This window comes from Oncorhynchus gorbuscha, linkage group LG21, assembly GCF_021184085.1.
Source record: "Oncorhynchus gorbuscha isolate QuinsamMale2020 ecotype Even-year linkage group LG21, OgorEven_v1.0, whole genome shotgun sequence".
Classification (NCBI taxonomy): domain Eukaryota; kingdom Metazoa; phylum Chordata; class Actinopteri; order Salmoniformes; family Salmonidae; genus Oncorhynchus; species Oncorhynchus gorbuscha.
Genome location: NC_060193.1, coordinates 51207944 through 51232932, shown reverse-complemented (window position 1 = coordinate 51232932; position 24989 = coordinate 51207944). Strand labels below are relative to the sequence as shown.

The 24989-nt window shown below is 44.4% G+C and overlaps 1 pseudogene; it reads left to right on the top strand.

The window, feature by feature from the left end:
* The first annotated feature begins 240 nt into the window (after positions 1 to 240).
* LOC124007643 lies at positions 241 to 23640 on the top strand (annotated as a pseudogene).
* Positions 23641 to 24989: the final 1349 nt, after the last annotated feature.

Sequence of the window (24989 nt, the reverse complement as noted above, 5' to 3'; positions counted from 1 at the left end):
TTATCTGAAGACCAAAGACCACAATTATTTTTGTTGGAGTTGACAAAAATATTGTTTTATGTTTTCAAAGATAGGCTGCCATGTTTCAAAAACGTGTAATCGTTTGCTACAGTAGCCGACACTTTGGTAGTCCACGTATAATTTCATTCACCTGGGAATGATTGGCTAACCGTAGTCACGTTGCCTGTAGGGCTCGTGTCAACCCCTTTCTCTCCACCATTGTCAGCGCGCGCAGCCGAAAAGACCTCCACGCATCAGTCGTGCTGCAAAACCTACTAATTCATTTACAACATAATCAGTTACAGAACCATATCACTCTGTTATGCGTTTGTGTGTATGGTGCGCAAATATAATTTAAACTGCATTGACAATTAGCCTTTGATTTAACAGTTGTCATTGAGATTTGTTTATTTTAGCCAGTACGGGACGTAATTTTATACAGTTGCCAGTTTTTCGTGATGGGTTTGACAAGATGATTGGTAAGTCACTGCTTTTGATACCTCTGTATTAGTATTTCCCTCTAGCCTTTTCAATTCCTATATAGCACGGTATACCGCGATACCCTGAGCGCTGTGCTTTTTCACTATCTGAATCTTAAACAAGCTGAGTGAGTGCATGATTTGAGAGATGTTACTCTAACAATGCACATATTTTGCAAATATAAAGTGTTTTGGAATAGAATAGTACATTTTGTTGTAGGATACGTGGTTTGTCATAGAGGCCTCAGAGCCTTCAGGTTTTCTTGCTTTGTCACAGGCATAACTACATTACGTTTTCATTCAAAAGGTTTCACCACTATGTTTTATTATTAAAACAATTTGACGTTGGTTATATATAAGTTGTAGTGTATATGCGAGTACCCCCAAAAAATGTATAATTAATAACATCATAGTTTAACCTTTTCTGTTGAACTTATTCCAAGGTTATGCATAGTTAAAACAGATTGATTAAACTGTATTTACACGTCTTATCATAAAAAATCTATACTCTTGTAAACACACACACACACACACACACACACACACACACACACACACACACACACACACACACACACACACACACACACACACACACACACACACACACACACACACTTCAGTGCTGCAGAGAGGAGGCTACTGCCCCAGTCAGTCTGTTGAGAAAGGGAAACTGTGTGTGTAGAACTGCTGGGCCCCACTCCTGAGTCCCCTGGGAACCAATTATTCATCACAAGAGGAGAAGGGGGAGGAGGAGGTAGTGGTGGGGGGGGCAGCAATGCCTGCTTTCCACTTCCCCAAGCCAAACTCTCACTATAAGCTGTGTCTCACTGCATGAGTAGTTTCTATGAGGACCACACTATTAGTGAATTGTGTCTCACTATATTTCAGCCATTGTCAAATAAGAATAGAGGAGCTCATCAGTCCTCACCTGTGTGCATTTCCTTACAGGCCAGCAACTTCTCATGCCAACAACCTAACTTGATCTCTCAGCATCTAAGGTAGGTTGGCTTTAACTTGTCCAAGCATTGTTGTTCCGGTTTGTATAGACTGACTTTAAACATACACTCCATATAAGGTCTGTCCAACTAGCAGCCCTGTTAGCTGTCTGGCATTTCCTAAAAGGTTCCTGATGGGAGAAGTCATCGTGTAGTGAGTGGGGCAGCTAAGTGTCCGTGCAGGCTGAATGATGCTTGATTTATCTGGGTAGAACCTCTCTTTGTGCACCACCACATGGTTATTATCTCTACAGGAGATATCAGGGGAGAGAAAATAGAACTGGAGAAGTATGGGGTGTTATTACACAATACAATGCAAAGACACACACACACACACACACACACACACACACACACACACACACACACACACACACACACACACACACACACACACACACACACACACACACACACACACACACACACACACACACACACACACACACACACACACACTGTAAAGGTCACCCTGATTCTCTGTCTGTCAACATCTGTCTATCAAATCCATCATCAAGCAATTCCCAATGCATAAATTATATTACTAGGTGTCATGCCATGTTTTCATCAGGCTTTGACTGTATATTATTAGGGTGAAGGATACATTGTTACAATTTAATAACGAGGAGAGAGAGAGAGAGAGAGAGAGAGAGAGAGAGAGAGAGAGAGAGAAGAGAAAGAAAGAAAGAAAGCGGTTGCATCATTGTCTGTTAAAGATAGTATTCTAGTCACACTTCCAATGAATGCTTCATAATGCATAGTAATAATATGATCGTCTATACTGTATTTTACATGTAGAATTGTATTACTATTCTATATTTCAATGGATCATTCTGTATTGTCATTGATACAGCTCCATAACTATTGTGTGCAACCACACTGTATATTAATTACATCTATACTCATCGCCCCTCCTGGCTAGCATACATAACAGTTCTTCTTTGTGAGATGTGGTATACTTCCCAGTCCAACTCATGCTTCAGCATAGTGCTCTCCCCTCGCCTCCACCCCCCTCCCCCTCGTGGCTGGTTGCCATGGCAGCTGATTGGAATGTTCACTCAGTCTCCAGCAGCATATTGCTGTTCACCCCCTAGGAGAGGACAAGCAGCTTACAAAAGGTAACATCTAGGAATTAACCAGGGTGCTGAGGTCAGCTGAAAGTGTGATTCATTCATTTCACATGTTCATTACTTGTAAGAGATCATCATTATTTGGGATTATTTAGTATAATAAAAAATCTATATATATATTATATATATTAACCACTGTAAAAGTATAGTATTCTTTGTATTTGCCTTGGTTTAGTGGACAAATGTTCATCTGGGTTTTATTTGCAGGTTTAGTAAACTTATTCTCCAACCCCCTAATCATAGCCAACCATGCTCACACCTCTTTAAGGCTTCTGTCTGGAGACTTTCCATGAAATAAACTCTCAGACAGAATGCGGACAGGAGATACACAGCACCTCTCACCTTCCACATTCATTGAGGTAATTACTTTGCATCACCTTGCTCCATGTTTGATTGGAGAGAGATAATTTGAGAGAGAGAGAGCAAGGGAGAGAGATAATATGAGAGAGAGAGAGAGAGAGAGCAAGGGAGAGAGATAATATGAGAGAGAGAGAGAGAGCAAGGGAGAGAGATAATATGAGAGAGCAAGGGAGAGAGATAATATGAGAGAGCAAGGGAGAGAGATAATATGAGAGAGAGAGAGAGCAAGGGAGAGAGATGATATGAGGGAGAGAGAGAGCAAGGGAGAGAGATAATATGAGAGAGAGCAAGGGAGAGAGATAATATGAGAGAGAGAGAGAGCAAGGGAGAGAGATGATATGAGGGAGAGAGAGAGCAAGGGAGAGAGATAATATGAGAGAGAGCAAGGGAGAGAGATAATATGAGAGAGAGAGAGCAAGGGAGAGAGATAATATGAGAGAGAGAGAGTAAGGGAGAGATATAATATGAGAGAGAGAGAGAGCAAGGGAGAGAGATAATATGAGAGAGAGAGAGAGCAAGGGAGAGAGATAATATGAGAGAGAGAGAGAGCAAGGGAGAGAGATAATATGAGAGAGAGAGAGTAAGGGAGAGATATAATATGAGAGAGAGAGAGAGCAAGGGAGATAGATAATATGAGAGAGAGAGCAAGGGAGAGAGATAATATGAGAGAGAGAGAGAGCAAGGGAGAGAGATAATATGAGAGAGAGAGAGAGAGCAAGGGAGAGAGATAATATGAGAGAGAGAGAGAGCAAGGGAGAGAGATAATATGAGAGAGAGCAAGGGAGAGAGATAATATGAGAGAGAGAGCAAGGGAGAGAGATAATATGAGAGAGAGAGAGAGCAAGGGAGAGAGATAATATGAGAGAGAGAGAGAGAACAAGGGAGAGAGATAATATGAGAGAGAGAGAGAGCAAGGGAGAGAGATAATATGAGAGAGAGAGCAAGGGAGAGAGATAATATGAGAGAGAGAGAGAGCAAGGGAGAGAGATAATATGAGAGAGAGAGCAAGGGAGAGAGATAATATGAGAGAGAGAGCAAGGGAGAGAGATAATATGAGAGAGAGAGAGAGCAAGGGAGAGAGATAATATGAGAGAGAGAGAGAGCAAGGGAGAGAGATAATATGAGAGAGAGAGAGAGAGCAAGGGAGAGAGATAATATGAGAGAGAGAGAGAGAGAGAGCAAGGGAGAGAGATAATATGAGAGAGAGAGAGAGCAAGGGAGAGAGATAATATGAGAGAGAGAGAGAACAAGGGAGAGGGATAATATGAGAGAGAGAGCAAGGGAGAGAGATAATATGAGAGAGAGAGCAAGGGAGAGAGATAATATGAGAGAGAGAGCAAGGGAGAGAGATAATATGAGAGAGAGAGAGCAAGGGAGAGAGATAATATGAGAGAGAGAGCAAGGGAGAGAGATAATATGAGAGAGAGAGAGAGCAAGGGAGAGAGATAATATGAGAGAGAGAGAGAGCAAGGGAGAGAGATAATATGAGAGAGAGAGAGAGAGAGAGCAAGGGAGAGAGATAATATGAGAGAGAGAGAGAGAGAGAGCAAGGGAGAGAGATAATATGAGAGAGAGAGAGAGAGAGAGCAAGGGAGAGAGATAATATGAGAGAGAGAGAGAGAGAGAGCAAGGGAGAGAGATAATATGAGAGAGAGAGAGAGCAAGGGAGAGAGATAATATGAGAGAGAGAGAGAACAAGGGAGAGAGATAATATGAGAGAGAGAGCAAGGGAGAGAGATAATATGAGAGAGAGAGCAAGGGAGAGAGATAATATGAGAGAGAGAGCAAGGGAGAGAGATAATATGAGAGAGAGAGAGCAAGGGAGAGAGATAATATGAGAGAGAGAGAGAGCAAGGGAGAGAGATAATATGAGAGAGAGAGAGAACAAGGGAGAGAGATAATATGAGAGAGAGAGCAAGGGAGAGAGATAATATGAGAGAGAGAGAGAGCAAGGGAGAGAGATAATATGAGAGAGAGAGAGAGCAAGGGAGAGAGATAATATGAGAGAGAGAGAGAGCAAGGGAGAGAGATAATATGAGAGAGAGAGAGAGAGCAAGGGAGAGAGATAATATGAGAGAGAGAGAGCAAGGGAGAGAGATAATATGAGAGAGAGAGAGAGAGAGCAAGGGAGAGAGATAATATGAGAGAGAGAGCAAGGGAGAGAGATAATATGAGAGAGAGAGAGAGCAAGGGAGAGAGAGAGAGAACAAGGGAGAGAGATAAATATGAGAGAGAGAGAGAACAAGGGAGAGAGATAATATGAGAGAGAGAGAGAGAGAGCAAGGGAGAGAGATAATATGAGAGAGAGAGAGAGCAAGGGAGAGAGATAATATGAGAGAGAGAGAGAACAAGGGAGAGAGATAATATGAGAGAGAGAGAGAACAAGGGAGAGAGATAATATGAGAGAGAGAGAGAGCAAGGGAGAGAGATAATATGAGAGAGAGAGAGAGCAAGGGAGAGAGATAATATGAGAGAGAGAGAGAGAGCAAGGGAGAGAGAAAGAAGTTGATTTGGATAGAGAAAGGGAGAGGAGAGAGAAACATAGAGAGAGAAACACAGAAAGAGAGAGAGGGGGATGTTGAGAGAGAGAGAAACAGACAGAGTGAGAAACATATAGAGAGAGAAACACAGAAAGAGAGAGAGGGGGATGTTGAGAGAGAGAGAAACAGACAGAGTGAGAAACATATAGAGAGAGAAACACAGAAAGAGAGAGAGGGGGATGTTGAGAGAGAGAGAAACAGACAGAGTGAGAAACATATAGAGAGAGAAACACAGAAAGAGAGAGGGGGATGTTGAGAGAGAGAGAAACAGACAGAGTGAGAAACATATAGAGAGAGAAACACAGAAAGAGAGAGAGGGGGATGTTGAGAGAGAGAGAAACAGACAGAGTGAGAAACAGACAGAGTGAGAAACACAGAAAGAGAGAGAGGTGGATGTTGAGAGAGAGAGAAACAGACAGAGTGAGAAACATATAGAGAGAGAAACACAGAAAGAGAGAGAGGTGGATGTTGAGAGAGAGAGAAACAGACAGAGTGAGAAACATATAGAGTGAAACACAGAAAGAGAGAGAGGGGGATTTTGAGAGAGAGAGAAACAGACAGTGAGAGAGGGATGTTGAGAGAGAGAGAGACAGAGTGAGAGAGAGATAGAGAGGGAAAGGGAGAGAGAAGTTGAAATGAGAAAGAGGGAGAGAAATAGACAGAAAGAGGAAGTGTGGGTGAGAGAGAGAGAGGAGAGAAAGAGAGAGAAATAGACAGTGGCTGGGAGAGAAATCAGTAGCAGATTTGAAATGCAGCACAATTAGTTTCACCAGTCACTAGGAGAAGAGAGGGAGAGGAGAGCAACGGAAAGGGGCTCACTAACTCGCTCTAGGACACATACAGTAGTAATTGGACGTCTCCACTATCTCCTCTTGTCGTGCTTCCAACAGCTAGGCCATATTTTGTGCAGTGGTAAAGGCTACTGTTTATTCAGTCAGTGGTAAATGAATCTATGTTATACCTCTCATTAGAGTGCATGTGCTTAACATTTTCGACAGACTGAATGTGATTTCCAGTGACGTGTTAGCTCATGAGACAAGTGTCCGTAGATTCACTTTGCAAATAGTTAATGATCTTACGTTGGGCTTTGTTCTCCAAAAGCTTTAGACTGTGAGTGCATACTGACAGAATGTCAGCCCTCCCCAATACTATATCAGCCTAACAAGCCATTCTATTCTGTCATGTCCAAGTAGAATTTAGAAGTAGAATGTCCCTTATAGGATTTGAGTGGTGTGCTGGTTTAAGATGGAAGGGTATTCCTTCTCTCGATAGGCTGTGTGTCTGGGTGCTATATGTCTGGTATTGCTATAGCAACCAGTTTTCATTCATGTATGGGTAAACTGTAGCTGCTACACACACACACGCACGCACGCACGCACGCACGCACGCACGCACGCACGCACGCACGCACGCACGCACGCACGCACGCACACACACACACACACACACACACACACACACACACACACACACACACACACACACACACACACACACACACACACACACACACACACACACACACACACACACACACGCAGAGAGAGAGACACACACACACACAGACACACACAGAGGACAGTCAGAATAGTCGTAGAGGGACTGATGGTGTAACGCCTTTCTGTCACCTTCCATCTTAAAGCAGAAGTTTATCTTGTTATTTTCACCCATGGTACCATTATAAGACCATAGCCCTCTGAATAAGGGAGATACAGCTCTCTGAAAAGGGAGATACAGCCCTCTGAATAAGGGAGATACAGCTCTCTGAATAAGGGAGATACAGCTCTCTGAATAAGGGAGATACAGCCCTCTGAATAAGGGAGATACAGCTCTCTGAATAAGGGAGATACAGCTCTCTGAATAAGGGAGATACAGCCCTCTGAATAAGGGAGATACAGCTCTCTGAATAAGGGAGATACAGCTCTCTGAATAAGGGAGATACAGCTCTCTGAATAAGGGAGATACAGCTCTCTGAATAAGGGAGATACAGCCCTCTGAATAAGGGAGATACAGCTCTCTGAATAAGGGAGATACAGCTCTCTGAATAAGGGAGATACAGCTCTCTGAATAAGGGAGATACAGCTCTCTGAATAAGGGAGATACAGCTCTCTGTCTGGTATTGCTCATGACTCATGTCTATTTGAAATATAATGGCAGAACATATGAATGGCATCGTTCCGTGATTTGTTCGATGGTGCCTAGTCTAATTTTAGATTTTCCTCTTAGTCTTTGTCTGTCCTCTCTCTCTCTCTCTCTGTCTCTAAATTCTGGCAATCCAGCAACATTTTCAACTCTGACTGAAAGAAATAGCACATTTGTGTAGGTGGGTGTGGGTGGGTGGATAGGAAGAGGAAACATTGTTCCATAAAGTCAACTCCCTCACATCTCCTTCAGTCCCCTCCAGCCCTTCCCTGCCTTACCCAGCCCTGCTCCCCTGTACTCCCTGTACCCAGAGGTGAAAACAGGTCTGTGTGTCTGCATGCCTCCGTGTGTGTGAGTGTGTGCATGGGGGCGTGCATGTCTGTAGCAGTAGACTTCTTCAGCGCCAGATGACCCTAGGGGCCGTTCCTCTAGGAATCCCGTTCAACTGACCCTCTCTGTGAGGTCATTCTAGAATCTAGAGAGGGCTTCATTTCTCAACCTCCCTTCCTGGAGGCTGAATGGAGCCTGGCTAGCTAGGTTAGCGCTAATTCAACCAGTCTCACTGCAGCGAGTGAGTCAGGGCTCCTTTCTGCTGTATGACACACACACACCATTAACCCAATGAATCCAAACATGAATGCAGGAGGAGGAGAGAGGAGAGGAAAGGGTAGTAGAGAGAGAGGAAGAGGGGAGATGCAAACGGGTATTTTAGGGCAGTGAGTTAAGATGAGTTGACAGTTGGCCCCGTATTCATAATCGAGACTGAGTGTCTGTGGACAGGGTCAGGACTGGCATCGGTGCTTCCCACTAAGCTTTGTCACTCATGCTATTTGTGGCAACCTGAGCCTGTATAGTGACACAGTGTTGTTGTGTCTGTCTGTTATACAGGGGGCAGTGCAGGGTTTGGGATTATAAAAGGGAGATTTCGTATTGCAGATCTGTCTCCTTGCCCTTTTTGCTATTTTGTCGAAATTGTCTGATTACACCCCCCCCCCTCTCTCGCCTATTCTTTCATTCTATCCTCTTTCTCTTGTGATCTCCAAGGACTTCCTCCTCTACCTCAGTCAGGCTTCGGCACTTCAGCCAGCACAAGCTAACGAGTCTTTGTGTGGAAACGGAGGGTGAGAGAAAGCGAGATAGAGAGAGAGCTAGAGGGGAGAGAGAAACTGTCTGAGAAAGCTGACAGCAAGCAACACCAGAGAGAGAGAGAGAGGCAGAGAGGGGGTAGAGAGAGATAATGCATGCAGAGCAGAATTAGGCCGATACCCGCTAATTATCAAAATCCAGAAAAGGGATGTTAAATTCTACAACCTCCTAAAAGGAAGCGATTCCCAAACCTTCCATAAAAAAGCCATCGCCTACAGAGAGATGAACCTGGAGAAGAGTCCCCTAAGCACGCTGGTCCTGGGGCTCTGTTCACAAACACAAACACACCCCACAGAGCCCCAGGACAGCAACACAATTAGACACATTGGAAAGAATTAACAAAAAAAATAGCAAACTAGAATGCTATTTGGCCCTAAACAGAGAGTACACAGTGGCAGAATACCTGACCACTGTGACTGACCCAAACTTAAGGAAAGCTTTGATGATGTACAGACTCAGTGAGCGTAGCCTTGTTATTGAGAAGGCAGACCTGGCTCTCAAGAGAAGACAGGCTATATGCACACTGCCACAAAATGAGGTGGGAACTGAGCTGCACTTCCTAACCTCCTGCCAAATGTATGACCATATTAGAGACACATATTTCCCTCAGATTACACAGATCCACAAAGAATTCGAAAACAAACCCAATTTGGATGAATTCCCAAATCTACTGGGTGAAATTCCAAAGTGTGCATCACAGCAGCAATATTTGGACCTGTTGCCACAAGAAAAGGTCAACCAGTGAAGAACAAACACCATTGTAAATACAACCCATATTTATGTTTATTTATTTTACCTTTTTGTACTTTAACCATTTGCACATCATTACAACAATGTACAGTATATAGACACAATTATACATTTGAAATGTCTTTATACTTTTGGAACTGCTGTGCGTGTAATGTCTACTGTTCATTTTTATTGTTTATTTGACTTTTGTACATTATCTACTTCACTTGCTTTGGCACTGTTAACACATGTTTCCCATGCCAATAAAGCCCCTTGAATTGAATTGAATTGAATTGAGAGAAAGATTGTGAACCCTCGACAGACTCCTGGGTGCTAAACAACAAGTAAGAGGGTAGCAGCAAGGTCTGTTCTTCTGGGAGCCCTATCGATGTGGACGTTTATATAGTGAATAATGTGGAGAAGCGCTAGAGGATTCCTGGAGTTTGCAAGGCGATACGACACAGGTCAGTCAGTGGTCACATAGATTATTGAAGTGTGGTGGTAATATTTCCTCGCCTTTGGTACTTTTACATTTTATGAGGGGAACTCGCGAATGGGATCCATTCAGCACAGGACACTGTGTAGCATCTGGTGTGGAGGGAGCTTATGCAGCGTTGTGTTCCCAGTGTATATCCTGCTGCTTACTGTTCTTCAGAGAGACAGAGACAGAGAGAGAGAGAGAGAGAGAGAGAGAGAGAGAGAGAGATGGAGACAGAGAGAGAGAGAAACAGAGAGAGAGAGAGACAGAGAGAGAGAGAGACAGAGAGAGAAAGAGATACAGAGAGAGCGAGAGAGAGACGGAGACAGAGAGAGAAAGAGAGACAGAGAGAGAGAGAGAGACGGAGACGGAGACAGAGAGAGAGAAACAGAGAGAGAGAGAGACAGAGACAGAGAGAGAAAGAGAGACAGAGAGAGAGAGAGAGAGACAGAGAGAGAGAGAGAAAGAGAGACAGAGAGAGAGAGAGACGGAGACAGAGAGAGAGAGAAACAGAGAGAGAGAGACAGAGAGAGAGAGAGAGAGACAGAGAGAGAGAGAGAGAGACAGAGAGAGAAAGAGAGACAGAGAGAGAGAGAGAGAGAGAGAGACGGAGACAAAGAGAGAGAGAAACAGAGAGAGAGAGAGAGACAGAGAGAGAGAGACAGAGAGAGAGACAGAGAGAGACAGAGAGACAGAGAGACAGAGAGAGAGAGACAGAGAGAGAGAGAGGTGGTTTTAAGCAAGCGAAGGGGAGTCTCCCTCCACCTATTCTCTCACTGCCATTGCAGGGTAGTCTGCTCCCATGTTCTGTTCTGTTGTGGTGCATGATGTCATCCGGTACCAGTTCAAGGAGGCATTTATTATGAGATTGGGATTTGTGTGGACAGTAAACCACCGTTTTAAGTGGTATTGTTTTGCACATAGTATCCATAATGTCTAAAACAGGCGATGACTGTCCGAATTAAACATGTCTCTTAATAAGACACATGTATACGATGACACCGTTGTCATGGCAACCGCCGCCGGGTTTTCAAGGAATAGGTAGCATGGTGCACGGAGTGCTGGATTCTGAAGATGGGAATGAGAATACGTGACTGAAATGAAGTGTAGGAAGTCGGTACATGATGCTTGGATTTAGCCACGGAAACCCTAACCCAGTTCCCACCATCTCCCCATACTGTCACCATGGGGGGTTGTGTTTGAATTTTAGTCTAGTTTATTCACTCGACCATTTAAAAACAAAAAACAAGAACACAGAAAACTTGAGAAGCCATACAGGCACATGAGTAACATCATGGAGGATAACACACAACAACGTCTGGGACTTATTTCCATTGTGGTCCTCTTGAAACAAGAGACTGCCCTATCAAATCATAGACTTAGTTATAACATAATAACACACAGAAATATGAGCCTTAGGTCATTAATATGGTCGAATCCGGAAACTATCATCTCGAAAACAAGACGTTTATTCTTTCAGTGAAATACGGAACCGTTCCGTATTTTATCTAAGGGGTGGCATCCATTAGTCTAAATATTCCTGTTACATTGCACAACCTTCAATGTTATGTCATAATTACGTTTCCCAATCACAAACAATTAGTTATTCTTCTAATTGCTTGGCCTGGCTATAGCTAAGGCTTTACGCTACCGAAACGACGAAGGCTAACAAGCCGGGATCGGATTCGCGACCATGCCCCAAGATACTCACGTTGGTTGTCTTGTATGTCTCGGCGCATGCTCAGACTGCCCTCACTTGAATCTATTTCTGTACGAGACTAGGGGATGGCTGGCACTGTTCCCCTACTAATCCGTGGCACAGGTTCTCTTGACAATCGAGTAGCATTCTTTAGGGAGCTTGGTGTTTCCGATAGTGACCTCCTCTCCCGGGTGCCCTTACCTCGGCTGATGGTTTGGGTCATTGGTCGGGTAGAATGTCTCCCGGCTCCTGTGCGCACTGTCGCCGGTTACAGGAGGCTACTTGAAGAGAGAATGCGAAAAGGTTCTGTGGGTATCCCCACCGCCTGTAAATGGAGGTTTTTGGATTTAACAATAATCTTTATGTAACATTTATTGTGTAACTGGGAGTCTCGTGAGTGCAAACATCCGAAGATCATCAAAGGTAAGCGATTCATTTGATTGCTTTTCTTACTTTCGTGACCAATCTACTTTGCTGCTATCTGTTTGTAATGTTTTGTCTACTGAGAGGGATGTCCTAACATAAACGCTTGGATAGCTTTCGCCGAAAAGCTTTTTTGAAATCTGACATGTCAGGTGGATTAACAACAAGCTAAGCTGTGTTTTGCTATATTGCACTTGTGATTTCATGAACATTCAATATTTTTAGTAATTTAATTTGAATTTGGCGCTCTGCAATTCAGCGGATGTTGATGAAAATGATCCCGCTAACGGGATGGGTGCGCCAAAAAGTTAACGAATGCCTGAAACACTGATGGAGCATTGGCCAAGCCAAATGGCATCACCAAGTACTCATGGTGACCAGACATCGGGCTAAACAGTCTTCCATTCATCCCCCTCCTGGATGTGGATGAGCTTGTTCACACTCCGCAGGTCCAATTTGGTAAAACAATTAATAATAAAATGGGCCCCATGGAGCTTTTCGACAGCTGCCGGAAAACAATGGGAGAGTGTAATAGTACTTTGTGCTGATTTCATTGAGTCCTTTGTAATCAATACATGGACGTAACCCTCCATCTTTCTTGGGCACAAAGATGAAGCCAGCTGACGCAGGAGAAGAGGATGTCCTTGTTGTAGCGCCTCTTGGATGTAATCCTCCGTGGCCTGGGTCTCAGCCACCGACAGAGAGTAGATGCTCCTGCGAGGAGGCACAGACCCTGCCAGCAGGTTGATGGCACAGTCCCAGGGGCGATGAGGAGGAAGACAGGTGGCACAGGTCTTGGAGAATACCTCCTCCAGCTCCTGGTATACCTGGGTTGTTGGGCTGAAGGGCAACCACAGGACTCTCAACCGACGTAGAACCAGCATTCGGGTGACCAGTCTGATTCTCATTCTCGACCATGAGATGGTGGGGTTATGGCATTGAAGCCAAGGCAGATCTTGTGAACTGGTAATGTAGAAGGGAAGTTCTCCTGATGAATGGACTCCACGTGAGGGTGAGTGGTTGGGTGATGTGTGTGATGGTTCCGGATCCTAGTGGCCAACTATTGAGGGCTTGAACCGGGAAAGGAGAGGTGGTATGAGATGTTAAGAGAGGAGGCAAGGGTCTGGTCAATAAAGTTCCCTGTGGCACCGGAATCCACTAACGCTGTAGACACAGTACATGAGGGACAGTCAACTAGTATGATGGACACCAAAAAGAGTTTAGCAGAAAGTGATGAAGGTGGAATACGCACTCCTGCCCCAGGAGGTGGAAGATCACGTGACTCTGCTCTTGTGGATCCCAGATTAGGAAGTCCTTGACCACAATACAGACAGAACACCATCTGGCTCAGTCTGCGTCATGGGGAGGCATGTGACCCCTACCTCCATGTGTTCAGGCTCTGATCCAGAGTGTTCACTGAGAGAAGCGATGAGTGCCAACGCTGCCGAAGTAGGATATCCAGAGGGACGGCCATCACAATGAATGCGTCCAAGCAGAGGTTGTCATCGACAGGCCAGTTCCATCTGGACCTACTCGTGCAGACCTCTTCTGAATAGCGTACGAAACACCCACTCGATCCATCCGCTGGATGTTGCTACTGTCCGGGAGGTGAGCGAAAACTAGGCAGCCGTCTGGCCCCCCTGCTGTAATTGGAGTAGGCGCTCACCTCCCTCTGCCCTCCAGGGATGATCAAAGATGCATTTGAACAGAGCCATGAAACCCTCATGAATATAGCTCCTTTACTCTCCTCTCCCAGATGGCCGTGGCCCATTCCAACACTCGCCCAGTCAGCAGAGAAATAACCATGGCAACATTGGACCTCTCGGTGGTGGGGGGGCTCCCACTTGGTGCATAAAGTAGAGGGAGCACTGAAGTAGGAAGCCACGGCATTTAGATGGGGTGCCGTCATATTTATCCGGGAGGGACAAACAGGCTTCCCTGACCTGGGCGGGTTGCTAAATGTGCTGGTTGTGCTGGCTCGCTGGGTCAATTGGTTGTAGAGTATCCTACGCTAGTTGACGGCAACGCTTCCGGGTATGTTCAAGACGTTGCACACTGTGAAGAACCTCTTCCATAGCTGTTGTACTAGCTGGTCATGGTGTTGACGTAGAAGGTATCCCTGCTCGTCGACCGTCTGGGAGATACTCTGTTTTCCTGCTGCTTCCATTGTTGTAGTCAGTATTCTGTAACAGAGACGCCGAGAGTCGAGAAGCAGGTGAAACTTTTAATAAAACAACAACCATGAACCGAGACAACAGTAGAGTCTATGCATAAACACAGGAATAATACCGACTGGGGAAAGAACCTAAGGGAGTGCCAGATATAGGGTAGGTAATAAGTGAGGTAATGGAGTCCAGGTGTGCATAATGATGATGTGCAGGTGCGCGTAATGATTGATGCCAGGTGTGTGTAATGATGGATCCCAGGACCGGTGGTTAGTGTACCCGTTACATCAAACGCCGAAGGGGAGGAGTGGGAGTAGACGTGACACAGCCATTAAATCCAGTAGATAGTGGTTAGAGGTCGACCGATAATGCTTTTTCAACGCCGATACCGATTATTGGAGGACCATAAAAAGCCGATACCGATTAATCTGACAATTGTTTTTTTTGTTGTAATAATAACAATTACAACAATACTGAATGAACACTTATTTTAACTTAATATAATACATCAATAAAATCAATTTAGCCTCAAATAAATAATGAAACATGTTCAATTTGGTTTAAATAATGCAAAAACACAGTGTTGGAGAAGAAAGTAAGTGCAATATGTGCCATGTAAGAAAGCTAACTTTTAAGTTCCTTGCTCAGAACATGAGAACATATGAAAGCTGGTGGTTCCTTTTAACATGAGTCTTCAATATTCCCAGGTACGAAGTTTTAGGTTGTAGTTATTATAGGAATTATAGGACTATTTCTCTCTATACCATTTGTATTTCATTAACCTTTGACTATTGGATGTTCTTATAGGCACTTTAGTATTGCCAGTGTAACAGTATAGCTTCCGTCCCTCTCCTCGCTCCTCCCTGGGCTCGAACCAGGAACACAACGACAACAGCCACCCTCGAAGCAGCGTTACCCATGCAGAGCAAGGGGAACAACTACTCCAAGTCTCAGAGCGAGTGACGTTTGAAACGCTATTAGCGCGCACCCGGCTAACTAGCTAGCCATTTCACATTGGTTACACCAGCCTAATCTTGGGAGTTGATAGGCTTGAGGTCATACACAGCGCAATGCTTGACGCACAACGAAGAGTTGCTGGCAAAATGCACAAAGTGCAGCCTGCTGCTGCCTACCACCGCTCAGTCAGACTGCTCTATCAAATCATAGACTTAGTTATAACATAATAACACACAGAAATACGAGCCTTAGGTCATTAATATGGTCGAATCCGGAAACTATCATCTCAAAAACAAGACGTTTATTCTTTCAGTGAAATACGGACCCGTTCCGTATTTTATCTAACGGGTGGCATCCATTAGTCTAAATATTCCTGTTACATTGCACAACCTTCAATGTTATGTCATAATTATGTAAAATTCTGGCAAATTAGGCCAAAAATATATACTTCTGTGTATTGATTTTAAGAAGGGCATTCTTGTTCATGGTTAGGTACACATTAGAGCAACGATACGCACCGCATCAATTATATGCAACGCAGGACACGCTAGATAAACTAGTAATATCATCAACCATGTGTAGTTAACTAGTGATTATGATTGATTGATTGATTGTGTTTTATAAGATAAGTTTAATGCTAGCTAGCAACTTACCTTAACACATCGTCCAATACCTGTTGGGAGAGATCAATGCCCACCATGGCATGAACTAAGCAACCATGTACAGTAGCATGGGTTTGCTCAGCGAACCATGTACACTCTTGTGCAATTACGGTAATAACATTTCTTACCACATTCTTTCTCTCTCTCTCTCAGGGGCAGACGTTCGGTGGTAGACCTACGGCAGGATGAGTGGGATCCTGAAGAGGAAGTTTGAGGAGGTGGAGGTGGACAGCCCCTCCCCCCTGCCTCTCTCTCCGGGGGTCCGATGACGAGGTCTCTGCCGGCAGCGACAGCGGGAACAGCAGCGACAGCGTCAACCCCGGCCCCTCCACCCCCGTCGCCCGTGAGTTGCTTACCCAGCATGCATGTACTTGACTGCTTAACTAACAAAACCAGCTTTTCCAACTTTGGACAACACTGTCAACTATTTGACCCCAAGTGAATTAAATAGCGCCTTACATTTTGCTAGTGAGTAGCCTTCCATCTTTTCAGTGGAAAAACTCCCAGTTACGAGAACCTCTTCCTCACCTACTTCTTTTCAAATCAGCTGGGATTCCTTCAAGCGCCACCAGCATAGAGAGCCTCAGCGGTATTAGAATGATAGGGAGAAACAGGAAGTAACTCTTGGGAGTAGTGTGATTTCATGTCTCTTTAGGAGTCATAGCTGGTGATCTCCCCTAGCTCCTGCTCCCTGTGGGTTTTTAGATGACAGGGAGGATGTTAGGGATGCTCGAACTCACTCAAAGGGTCCATAGGGATATGAATAGCAGCAATACTCTCGATTGGCGCAGCGATCTAAGGCAAGAGTGCAAGAGGTGTCACTGTAGTCCCCGGTTCAAACCCAGGCTGTATCACATCTGGCTGTGATTGGCCCAGCGTCGTCCAGGTTTGGCTGGGGGTAGGTTGTCATTGTAAATAGTAATTTGTTCTTAACTGACTTGGCTAGTTAAATAAAGGTTAAGTAAAACATTTCTATAGTGATACTTTGTCTCTAAATGCCCCCTCTCTCTCCTTCTCCATACTTCTCTCTCCTTCTCTCTCCTTCTCTCTCCTTCTCCCTTCTTCTCTCTCCTTCCCCCCTCTTCTCTCTCCTTCTCCCTTTTTCTCTCTCCTCCCTCCTTCTCCCTCCTTCTCTCTCCTTCTCCCTTCTCTCCCTCCTCTCTCCTTCTCCCTTCTCTCTCCTTCTCCCTTCTTCTCTCTCCTTCTCCCTTCTTTTCTCCCTCCCTCTAACAGCCGCTTCTATCTTGAGGCGTGAGAAGCGTCTGCTGGTACGCAATGTGCACTTTGAGAGTGTGACGGTGTACTACTTCAGCCGGCGCCAGGGCTTCACTAGTGTGCCCACGCAGGGCGGCAGCACCCTGGGCATGTCCACGCGCCACAGCTGGGTGCAGCGCTACACTCTGGGGGAGTTCGCTGTGGAGCAGGAGAGAAGCCACCGAGACATGCTGCGAGACCACCTCAAAGAGGAGAAACTCAACTCCATCAAACTCAAGGTAGTCAACTTTAGTCAACTCCATCAAACTCAAGGTAGTCAACTCCATCTAACATAGGGGTTCCTAAACTTTTTTAGCCCAGAACCCCATTTTGATATCTGAAAATTCTTGTGACCATCACATACTTTTAATATGGGGCTATAACAGTCCATTTCAAATTAGTCTAACATAAGGTATCCAGCATCCCGGAGTCGCCTCTTCATTGTTGACATTGAGACTGGTGTTTTGCGGGTACTATTTAATGATGCTGCCAGTTGAGGACTTGTGAGACACTTAAGTACTTGCCCTCATGCTCAGTTGTGCACCGGGGCCTCCCACTCCTCTTTCTATTTTGGTTATAGCAAGTTTGCGCTGTTCTGTTAAGAGAGCAGTACACTGCATTGTACGAGATCTTCAGTTTCTTGGCAATTTCTCCCATGGAATAGCCTTAATTTCTCAGAACAATAATAGACTGAGTTTCAGAAGAAAGGTCTTTGTTTCTGGCCATTTTGAGCCTGTAATCGAACCCACAAATGCTGACGCTTCAGATACTCAACTAGTCTAAAGAAGACCAGTTTTATTGCTTCTTTAATCAGGACAACAGTTTTCAGCTGTGCTAACATAATTGCAAAAGGGTTTTCTAATGATCAATTAACCTTTTAAAATGATAAACTTGGATTAGCTAACACAACGTGCCTTTGGAACACAGGAGTGATGGTTTCTGATAATGGGCCTCTGTACGCCTATGTAGATATTCCAAAAACAATCTGCCGTTTCCAGCTACAATAGTTATTTACAACATTAACAATGTCTACACTATTCTGTTATTTTAATGGACAAAAAATGTGGACATTTCTAAGTGAACCCAAACATTTGAACACTAGTGTACATTGTTCTTCTTCGGGATTTTGGAAAATCTCCCGCGACCCCATTTTCATATCAGGTGACCCCACATGGGGTCACGACCCCAAGTTTGGGAACCAATAGTCCAACTAAAGGTAGTGAACTCTGTCTAACTATAGGTAGTCAACTCCATCAAACTAATGGTAGTCAACTTTAGTCAACGCCATCAACCTAAATGTAGTCAACTTTAGTTCTCCATCAAACTAAAAGCTAGTCAACTTTAGTCAATTCCATATAACTAAAGGTAGTGAATGTAACTCAAAGTAATCAACTCTGCCTAACTCCGTCTAACTAAAGTTTTGGACTGTGCCTTTATGCCTTTGTATTAGAGTATCCAGCAGTGCAGTGGCAAAGGCAGTTTATTAATAATAGATTGCGTAAAGCATTCACAGTGGCACTTCTCCAAGTGCATTACATTGTACACCGATGTGGTGCATGCCAACTATTTTTGTGCTAGAAATCAGCTAACAGAAGAGAGATGAGGAAGGAATGTTTTCCCATTTGTAAGCCGGGGATAACCAGGAAAGCAGGGTGGCATTAGGACTAGGTTATGAATTCAAGGTTAATGACAAATTACATGAATAACCTGAGTGCCACAGTCCTTTCTCGTCAAAATGACCTTTACATTGTTTACAATGTATTTATTCAGTGTATTGACTAGCACTTTAAGCTGCGTTATCGCAGTGATTCTAATCCAACACAAGGGGATGCGCTAACACAAGCAGTCAGTATTAGGAAGATGTTCGGTATACTCAGTGTGCATCGCTAGAGAGCATCACCATCTACTCGTGTGTTTTTCCTCCAGCTGACCAATAATGGCACTGTTGAGTCGGACGAGGCCGAATCGCTGACCCTGGACGATATCTCAGAGGACGACATCGACCTGGACAACACGGAGGTGGACGAGTACTTCTTCCTGCAGCCGATGACCACCAGGCGGCGCCGCGCTCTCCTCCGGGAGTCCGGGGTGCGACGCATCGACGTGGAGGAGAAGCACGAGCTGCGGGCCATCCGGGTGTCCCGGGAGGAGTGCGGCTGTGACTGCAGGGGGCTGTGCAACCCCGCGACCTGCGCTTGCAGCCTGGCCGGCATCAAGTGCCAGGTAAATGGAGCTGTGGTGAGGGTCTCCTGAATTACCTCTGTCAGTATGTTTGCCTGTTAAATGATAGCTGGCCCGCTGGCCCGCTATTGGCTGGCTGGATGTTTGCCTGACTGTTTGCCTGTCTTTTTCCTTGTCTGTCTGTCTGTCTGTTTGACCGTCTGCTATGTTTATGCCTCTGTCTATGTGTTAGTTATTCATTGGAAATGGGAACCGTCCAGTTTTGGAGGCTAACTGAGGCGTTGGTTGTCTGTCTGTACAGGTAGATCGAATGTCATTCCCATGCGGTTGCAGCAAGGAGGGCTGCAGTAACAGCACAGGCCGCATCGAGTTCAACCCCATCCGTGTTCGTACCCACTTCCTGCACACCATCATGAAGCTGGAGCTGGAAATGAGCCGCGAGCAACAACAACAACCACAGGTCACCAATGGCAATGGTTACCATGGAGAACTACCAGTCAACGTCCCTGTCCAGCGTGCTCTGCAGTACCCCCTGATGTCTGACAACATCCCAGTCCTGCAGGCTCCCATCATGCACCTGCCAAGCGCCAGCGACGCAGAGCAGCATCTAGAAGAGGAAGTAGACGAAGATGAGGAAGACGATGAGGAGGAGTACGAGGATGAGGACGATGGTAGTAGTTTATGTAGCGGCCTCTCTGACTGCAGCACCGACAGCCTGCACACTAGTGACTCTGAGGAGGAGGAAGAGGAGGAGGAGGAAGATGACTGTGAGTCTATGGAGGAGGGGGTGAGTGGACCCCCAGTCTCTCACACAGAGGTGGTTCCTCTCTCCTCTGTGTTGGGTTACACTAATGTCACACACACCAACACCAACCACGCTAACCCCAACTCATACTACCACAACCCTTTATCAGGGTACTACCATATGGACAACTCAGCCAACTTGAACCCCACACCCAAAGCCCCTAGTGAAGCTTCCTCACTCCCCCTCTCACTCCCCAATAGGCAGGGGGCCACGGATGGCCCCACAGTCGTGTCACAGGAGCAGCCTAAAACCACCTCCGAGCCGCACACAGACCACCTCAGCCAGATAGAGCGACTGTATATGCATTTTCCCCACACTGACAAAGCACCAGCAGCCAACGCCTGTTCCTCAGCCCCGCAGCAGAGCAACACTCCCCACAGTGGGGAGACTAGTACACTACACCATGAGCAGCCCTATCAGACACAGGTTAGCGTTTTTCATCATGAATCTTGTTCTAGAGGCAACTCTGCGGAGTGGTCACTAGCTGGCACAGCCACAAAGTCATAAAATCAGATTTGAAACCTAACCTTAACCCTAAACGTAACCACACTGCTGACCCTAATGCCTAACCCTAACCTTAAGATCAAAGCACATTTTTGTTTTCATATATTTTTACAATATAGCCAATTTTGACTCAGCAGCTGGCCTATCTAAAGGGAAATCGCTCCTGTTCTGCCTCCAGGACAAGACTTATGACAATAATTGTAAATCTGCCTTTCAGACAGACATGGGCAGTAATGATATTACACTGTCATTGAAGAATAGCACACGGTCTGAGGTATCTGTGGGGACTGAGGAGCAGCAAAGCCAGCGTTCTGTCAACGGGCTGGCTGAGGCGTCCTCTCTCCTGCCTGAGAATAAAAGGGATCCACCAATTCTAGAGACTAACACTCGTCACTAGCATAGTGTCAGGTAGACTTGTGGAGAGTTCAATGAAACTGGTTAGTGTGATAAGTGAAGTTAGCATTCCATTGCAGCAAGTATGTACATTTGGATTAATGTGCTGACCAACTTAATTAAAGGGATACTACAGGATGTTGGCAATGAAGCCCTTTATCGACTTCCCCAGATCCAGTTGAACTTGTGGATACCGTTTTTATGTCTCTGCATGTAGCTTGAAAGAAGTTGCTAACTAGCAATAGCGCAATGACTGGAAGTCTATGGTACCAGATGCTAGCTGTGACAATAGACTTCCAGTCATTGCGCTAACACTAGTTAGCAATTGGCTTGCAAAACTACCTCTAACTTCCTTTGTACTGGATGAAGGATGCAGGGACATAAAAATGGTATCCATGAGTTTATCCGACTGGGGAGGTAGATAATGGGCTTCATTGCCAATATCCTGAAGTATCCATTTACCAGTGAAACTACATGATGTCAATATCAATTCATTTTCTGCACAGGAATAATGGTGTTGTTGACCTATCCTAGAAACCGGGTCGCCCGTTTGATAGAACCTGAAGGACGGTGTTTGTTGTTTTTTAACTCCAGATGAATGTACCTTTTTAAAGTGAACGATTAGGTTGCAAAGGCAAGTTGTGGGGTTTTGCCTCAGAAGGATCTTTGCACATTATTGCGCACGCAGTTTCCATGTCCTGGATCTGAGTGTCTAACAGCTATTGGACGTTGACTGTGAAATAGTTAGAATTAAACAAATGGATTCCTTATTTCAACAATATAACCATGTCGAATGGGAAAATGAAAAGATCATCTTATTTGAGTTAAATGAATGAGCTAAGATAGACGCTAGGGCTTGGACAATATCAGTAACGCGATACTTGTTGGTAGCGTGGCAATGAAACAAAACACGAAGCGGATTTCACTTCTTTGGGGAAAACAGCCCTAATGTTGGAAATAAACATTATGTTGTCACCCAGACTCACATGTATTTATTTCCCTTGCTATCGCACGCGTTATTTACATATAGCAGGTTTTTAAAAGACCAAAGAGTTTTGTCTGCTTCGTGTACAAAAAAAAAAAAATTGCCATGGAAAAAATATTGCAATACTGGTATAGTCACAGCCTTAGTAGATTGAACTTTTATATGGGGTCAACTGGAAAATGTATATAGCTGCAGTTTATTTATGGCTATACAACGTTTATGTAATGTTATGAATGTTTTGATAATGCGAGCATGCTGTGGATAGTATTGGTGACAAATCAACACGATTTTGAGGTAGTACAATTATTAAGCGTTGGTCTCGTGGTTATTTGTGTTGTCTCATAGATGTTGAATACTTTGCATGTATTTTGTTAAAAGGAAACACCCTGTTTAAAAATGAACGTTTTTTAAAATATATATATATATATATACGGTGAGAATGTCAAAATGAAACAAATTAAGTAACATTTATACTTTACATTAGATTGGACAATACTCCAAGATACTGTAGTTAGAGCCACAGACTTATAATCATCTCTAGTCGTATCATTACGTTTAGGTCCGATTTCAAAAGGACCATGAAACTTGGAAGATGTACGTCGTTTGAAATCGTTTTAAACGTCTTGCTGAATTTCATGAGACAAGCTATATTTTCAGTGCTGCTATTATGATTCGTTATCAAGCTTTATTGTCACATGCACAGGACACAGCAGGTGTAAAACAGTGCAGGGAGAACCTTAATCGGGTGCTCTTTACCAAAAAAATGCGCAATAGCGGTAGTATTACCAGATAAGAAATAAAACACATGAAATGTGACAGGAGATGAAAAGAAAAGAAACAGGAGAACGGAGTTCTATAACGTTCTTATATACAGGTCAGTACAGTGCCAGTACTGTTATTACAGTGTGCAGGGGGTACTGGAGGGATTGAGGAAGGAATGCACCTACTCCATCACAACATGTTCTTTGTCTCCTCTCTCTTTTCTCTATGTATCCAGTCTCTTCATCGAGCCCCTTTATGGTTCTCCTCGCTCTCTCTCTCTGTCTCTCGCTCTCTCTGTCTTTCTGTCTCTCGCTCTCATGACCTCTCTCTCCTCTCTCCCATCCTGTGACATCATATCACGTCAGCCAATGAGGTGGTGTGTAGCGTAAGGGTGCCAAAGCGTTCATGTTCAGGTGATCTATAGTGAAGTAAGCTACGTCTGTACCCGTCTCTGCTGTTCTGCTGTAGATATGATTTTGTAGTCTATATTGTGGTAAATGTGAAACTGGGTATTTTATTGTGATTAATTCTCGCAGCAGTCTGTGGTGTCATGAAGGCCTTGAAGTTCACAGAGCTCATGTTTTTTTTTTTTTACTTTGTCCCAAATGGCACCTTATTCCCTATATAGTGCACTTCTTTTGAACAAGGAAGTAGTACCCTTATAGGGTATTTGGGACACAGATGTCCTGTTCTGTTTCGTTTTGTTCCAGAATGTCTCTTTGTTTATCAAGACTGCCTAAAACTGGGGGCCTAAAATAGATTTTCTCTGTTTGTCTTCTTTTTTACACCAACATTTGTTCCTTTTTCCACAAACATCAGACTTTGAGAATAAATAACCAATGGAATAATTGTGTCCCTTGTCAATCATTTTGGTTACGGATTATTATGACCTTGACATTTTGTCAAGATGAATCATACATATCAGAAATGTAATGTTGTAATTATTAAAGGAAGACAAAATCTAAATACACATAAATATTGCTGTTTCAGTTTATAGTTTTTTTTTTTTAAGTCTGTGTCAAAACCCATTTTTTTAGTTCCAAATGTAGCCTCTGAAATCCCCAGAGAAAACCAGTGCCATGTTGTCTGTCCCGCCCACAGAGTCAGAGTGAGATGGATTCTCCGGAATGTGTCTGTTTCCCAGAGTAACACATAGCAAAGACTGCTGTCTTGCGCTCAAGACCGGAAGGTTGCAAGTTCAAACTCCCGAGCTGACAAGGTACAAATCTGTCATTCTGCCCCTGAACAGGCAGTTAACCCACTGTTCCTATGCCGTCATTGAAAATAAGAATTTGTTCTGAACTGACTTGCCTAGTTAAATAAAGGTAAAGAAAAAAATTACATTAGGTAATGCAACTGATCTCAGCAACGGATTATTCCAGGATGTACAGTGCCTTCGGAGAGTATTCAGACGCCTTGAGTTTTTCCACATTTTGTTAGGTTACAGCCTTATTCTAAAATTGTTTTAAAAAAACAGTTTTCCTCATCAATCTACACACAATACCCCATAATGACAAAGAAAAAAACGTTTTTTAGGCTCTGTCTGGGCCACTCAATGACATTCGGAGACTTGTCCCGAAGCCACTCCTGCGTTGTCTTGGCTGTGTGCTTAGGGTTGTTGTCCTGTTGGAAGGAGAACCTTCGCCCCCCAGTCTGAGGTTTTCATCAAGGATCTCTCTGTGCTTTGCTCTGTTTATCATTCCCTCGATCCTGACTGGTCACGCAGTCCCTGCCGCTGAAAAACACCCCCACAGCATGATGCTGTCACCACCATGCTTCACCGTAGGGATTCTGCCAGGTTTCCTCCAGATGTGATGCTTGGCATTCAGGCCAAAGAGTTGAATCTTGATTTCATCAGACCAGATAATCTTGTTCCTCATGGTCTGAGATGCTTTAGGTGCATTTTGGAAAACTTCCAAGCAGGCTGTCATATGCCTTTTACTTTGGAGTGGCTTTTGTCTGGCCACTCTACCATAAAGGCGTGATTGGTGGAGTGTTGCAGAGATGGTTGTCCTTCTGGAAGGTTCTTCCATCTCCACAGAGGAACTCTGGACCTCTGTTAGTGACCATTGGGTTCTTGGTCACCTCCCTGACCAAGGCCCTTCTCCACGATTGCTCAATTTGTCCAGGCGGCCTGCTCTATGAAGATTCTTGGTGGTTCCAAACTTCTTCCATTTAAGAATGATGGAGGCCACTG